Below are 5,294 nucleotides of genomic sequence, written 5' to 3'. Positions count from 1 at the left end.
GTGTCTGGGATCAATTCCCGAGACGTGCAGGGGCCTTATAGGGACCTCCAAAACAACTTACTCTAACTTCTGGCTCATAAAGTTCGGTCACCTAGCGCTTCGAGCCCCACCCTTGCAGTCCTAAATGCTTGGGGAGGACCAAAAACCCATAAGCAGGGCTAGGGTACTCAGAAAGTCCGGTACCCATCTCCCTGTTTCACTAACAGCATATCCGACTACATATAACCTTTAATAGCTGCCTAGTTAGGGTTCAGCGCAGGCGGCGGAATCTGAAAAGACAACCATTGAAAAGTTTAAAGGAGCCTTTTAATAGCAAGAATGGGCTCTGGTTTACCTAAAGAGCAGGAAGTTTCCCCGCAGGTGTTACAACAACTCCTCCGGGGAGCGGGTTAGAAGGTAAAGGAAAGACATCTCATTCAGCTTTTACTAACTATGAAGGAATACTACCCTGCTTTTCCTGACAAGGGAATCTTAGATATCCGAGGTTTGGGAAGATGCAGGCGATAAGTTAAAATCTTTACAGGGCAGTGGTGTTTCTATCCAAGCTCAAAACTTAATAACTTAGGGGCTAGTCGGGACTGCTCTCATGCCCATATGGACTAAGAGACTGGAACTAGCTACAGAGGAAGATAAGGAGTCTAGTTCAGAGGAGGAATTCATATATGGTGTAGTGGAAGAACCAGCTATGAAAGTTCTGCCTACAGCCCCACCGGAGGACCAGCATCGTAGCCGTCACTCCTTACGTCAACTCTGGGAGGGTTCCTCCTTGCGGGATGACTTATCACCAAGAGAGCCAGAAAATTTAGACAGCTATAAATTAGGGCCATTCGAAGATGCCTTCGGCAGACAGCGGAGGCTGGGGATTTAGATGCCCTTTCGGCTTTCCCCATTATAGTCAAGGGTCAAAGAAACGTCCATGAGCCCCTTCCTATTTCCCTTCACAGGGATCTAAAAAAGAGCATTAGAGAAAATGGACTTAAGTCTCCTTATACTAACAGGCTACTTCAAGCCATCACTGACAGCTATAAAACGGCCCCTTGTAACTGGACTGTCCTGGCCAGGACAGTCTTAACCCCAGCTCAGTTCACTGTCTGGCATTCAGAGCACTATCAGTGAGCTGGCCACAAAGCAGCAGAGAATGCACAAATGAATAATCCTGTTACCCTCCCTATGCTGGTTGGGTCTGGTGACTTTGCCACTGATGCGGCTCAAGTCAGGCTTGATCCTCATGCTTTGAATCAAAGTGCTCAAATTGCTCTCCAAGCCATGAGGGCTGTGCCTGATTCTCAGGCCAGGGAAACTTTGTCCTTTATCAATATCCATCAGGGTGCTATGGAGGCATATATTGACTTTATTGATTGCCTCCAAGAAACTATTCATAGGCAAATAGATAATGACAGAGCAGCCAAATCTCTCTTGTGGCAGCTAGCTTATGAAAATGCCAACAAAGACTGCAGGGCCATTTTAAGACCACTGCAAGCTACTACCAGAGACATCAGTGAGTTTATTAAGGCTTGCCAAGATGTGGGCACAGAGCTGCATAAGGCCCCTCTCTTAGCTGCTGCAATTAAGGAAGATCCCAGATGTTACAATTATGGAAAGCCCAGTCACCTGCTCAAGGCCTGTTTGTCCGCATCAAAAAGGGGAAAAAGTAAGGACAGGTTTCCCCCCAAGGATTGTTCGCACTGTGGCAAAGGCAGACATTGGGCAAAGGAACGCTGCTCTAAATGTGACAAAAACAGCCAACCTATTCAGGGAAACTTCCAAGGGGGCGCCTGCTCCAGTGCCCCCAACCCCAATTAGAGCTTTCAGAACAGCACTCAGTACCAGGGAATTCAAGGAAATGCACGGTTTCTGACCTTCGTGCAGCCACCCAAGGAAGCACAGGGTTGGACTTGGTCACAACCAACAAGCTCATCTTAAAGGAACAGGATCAAGTAATTGTAGCTCCCACTGGTGTCTGGGGACCTCTACCCCCAGAAACAGTCTGTCTAATCTCAGGGAGATCCAGTATTACTACCAAAGGTATTTTTGTTCAGCCAGGGGTCATTGACTCTGACTATCAAGGGGAAATTAAAATCATGCTTAAAGCTTCTGGCTATCATATTAGTCCTGCCCAAACTCGTATTGCCCAGCTGCTCCTACACCCCTGCGTAATCTCAAAGACTCAAAATACAGTGAGGGGGGATGGATGCTTCGGCAGTACAGACAATCAATCAGTTTTTTGGTCAGAGTCAATTAAGTTAAATAAACCAAAATTACAAATAAACATAAACGGTAAGACCTTTCACCACCTCATAGGTACGGGAGCCAACATTTCTGTTATTTCAAATCAGTTTGGGCCTCCAAAATGGCCTCTAACAGAGAGTGAAATGCCTGTCACAGGTGTTGGAGGAATTTCTCAACCACAAGTCAGTGTATGGTCTCTTAAATGCTATGGACCGGAAAGACAGGTAGGGAGAATTCGACCATATACCCTACCTATGCCCCTTAATATTTGGGGCCATGATCTCCTCAGTGGGGGATGCAAATCTCTCTGCCGCATTTTCCCTAGTTGCCACTGCTCTTACAACTCCCCTACCGCTTACCTGGCTCTCCAATATGCCAGTATGGGTTGCTCAGTGGCCACTTAAAGGAGAGTTAGTTGAACAGACCCACCTTCTAGTTAAACAACAATTAGAAGCAGGTCATATTGAACCCTCTAACAGAACTTGGAATATGCCTATTTTTGTTGTACTGAAGAAATCTGGCAAATGGAGGCTTATTCATGATCTAAGAAGAATCAATGAATCCTTCCAGCCTGTGCGCCCCCTACAGCCAGTAATCCCTTATCCAGCCTGCATTCCAAAGGATTGGCCACTTTTGGTTATTGACCTAAAGGATTCTTTTCTTTACAATCCCTTTAGCTGAAAGAGATCTGGAGCTTTTTGCATTTTCCTTCCCGGCCATTAACAATTCTCAGCCTTTACAGAGGTTTCAATGGAAAGTTTTGCCTCAGGGAATGCTTAACAGCCCAACTATTTGCCAGTATTTTGTTCATGCTGCCATTCAGCCAGTAAGAGATCAATTCCCTGATTCAATTATCTATCATATGGATGACATCCTGATCACAGCTCCTTCACAAGATATTTTACCAAAAACTGCTTCTTTTCTTAAAAATTCTGTGGCCTCTGCTAGGTTAGTAATTGCTCCAGAGAAAAATCCAGCATTCAGAACCTTGGAAATATTTAGGCTATATCCTTTTTAATAGGACAATTCAGCCCCAAGTCCTTCAAATTAATCCACCCAAAGATTTGATTCTTAACTGCCTCCAACTTCTCCTGGGAGCAATCAACTGGGTGCTGCCCAGCCTTGGAATACCCACCCAACAATTAACTCATTTATTTCACACCCTTAAAGGGGACTCAGATCTTAACTCCCCTAGAGAATTGTCCTCCAAAGTCCTACAAGAATTAACTATAATAAATCAGCATATTCAACAGCGACAACTAACTAGAATTTTTTTAAAGATTTTATTTATTTATTTTTAGAGAGGAAAGGGAGGGAAAAAGAGAGAGAGAGAAACATCAATGTGTGGTTGCTGGGGGCCATGGCCTGCAACCCAGGCATGTGCCCTGACTGGGAATCGAACCTGCGACACTTTGGTTTGCAGCCCAGGCTCAATCCACTGAGCTATGCTAGCCAGGGAGAACTGTGTTTCTTGATGGGTCCAGAAAAACCAGATGGGCTGCTATTGCCTGGCAAGAGGAAAAAACTGGAGAAATTTTGCATCCTCAGGACATTCCTCTACTCAAAGGGCGGAGCTTTTTGCTGCAATCATGGCCCTGTGGCAATGGCCCCAGGAACCTCTGAATATAGTCTGTGACTCAGGATATATTGTTTATACTATTCTGCATTTAAATCAGGCATTAATTAAGATTTCTATCCACCCCAATCTACTTAACCTATTTTTGACCCTACAGTCCTTCCTTGACATAGGAGAACACCCCCTCTTCATTACTCATATTTGATCCCATGCAGGCCTGCCTGGCCCCCTGGTGGATGTTAACAATAAGGCAGATAGATGCTTTAGTTGGTGTCCTTACTGCATTTCAGCGAGCAGAGGCTTCTCATCAGTTTTTTCATCAAAACAGCCAGGTGCTACGAAAGCAATTTGACATTCCTCACTCCCAAGCTAAGCAAATTATTAAAGAATGTCCTGATCGCCAAGCCCTTAGCAAGGCACCCCCATCTACAGGAGTTAATCCTCAAGGACCAAGTTCTCAAATAATTTGGTAAACAGATGTCACTCCTTACCCTCCCTTTGGAAAATTCAAATACATTCATATTTCTATTGATACGTATTCTGGTGCCCTACATGCATCTGCTTTAGCAGGAGAATCTGCTAAGAATATACAAGCCCATTGGCTTGAGGCCTTTAGTCATTTAGGACAGTCTCAGCAAATTAAAACTGATAATGGCTCTGGATACCTTGCCTATTCTACTCAGGTTTTTCTGCAGCATTGGAATATCCAACATAAAATAGAAATACCTTACAATCCAACCAGTCAGGCCATTGTAGAATGGGCTCCTCATACCTTTAAAAATCTTCTTAAAAAACAACAAAAAAAGGAAAGTTATGAGTCCTCTCCCCAAAATTTGACTGTTAGCCATGTTTACCTATAATTTTCTAAATTGTGATCAATCACTCCATATTCCAATTTAAAAACATTTTCAGATAAAGGAGTCAAAACCGCCTTACCCTCAGGTTTTATATAGAGATCCTTTGGGAGATGGCTCTTGGCAGGACCCTGTAGATCTCTTAACATGTCAAAGAGGGTATGCATGTGTTTCTATTCCTAAAGATCCTGTCTGGCTACCAGCAAAAAGAATAAAACCTTGTCATGAGTGGAATAGATACCAAGCTCTGCTACCTGAAGGCGAGAACCAAACAACTGACAGACCAGATGACCCTAAACAACCAGAAGGAAATCGGATACCCACAGTGTCACTCATGGGTCTGGGTCCGCCAACAGAGAAGGACAACAGGAATCCTGTGGAAAAAAAAGAGATGCCATGACCGCTCTCTAAGTCAGAGAGAGAGAGCCGGGACCCCTGCCTGGACAGGCTTTTATTGTTTTCCTAGGTACATTACAAGGATGGTAGTCCTCATTTACTATGCACAGGTTCGAATTAGGTGATTACCTTTTAGAGACAACAAAGGAGAGGATGTTGCTAATCATATCAAAGAAGAAGGATATTTGCAAATGTAAAGGGAAAAGCAGTTGGATTGTTAACACTCCATACTTGGAGGT

The 5,294-nt window shown here is 44.2% G+C and overlaps 1 long non-coding RNA gene across 1 annotated transcript; it reads left to right on the top strand.

Annotated features, from left to right (window-relative positions):
• The first annotated feature begins 817 nt into the window (after nucleotides 1-817).
• On the top strand, nucleotides 818-3,309 carry LOC118501349. The gene is made up of 3 exons (XR_004903987.1): nucleotides 818-912; nucleotides 1,500-1,502; nucleotides 3,197-3,309. It is a non-coding gene; the product is annotated as an uncharacterized LOC118501349 (long non-coding RNA).
• Nucleotides 3,310-5,294: the final 1,985 nt, after the last annotated feature.

Source organism: Phyllostomus discolor, chromosome 6 (assembly GCF_004126475.2).
Source record: "Phyllostomus discolor isolate MPI-MPIP mPhyDis1 chromosome 6, mPhyDis1.pri.v3, whole genome shotgun sequence".
In the NCBI taxonomy this organism is placed as follows: domain Eukaryota; kingdom Metazoa; phylum Chordata; class Mammalia; order Chiroptera; family Phyllostomidae; genus Phyllostomus; species Phyllostomus discolor.
The sequence above is the reverse complement of the archived record's forward strand: the minus strand, read 5'-3'. Positions and strand labels throughout refer to the sequence as shown.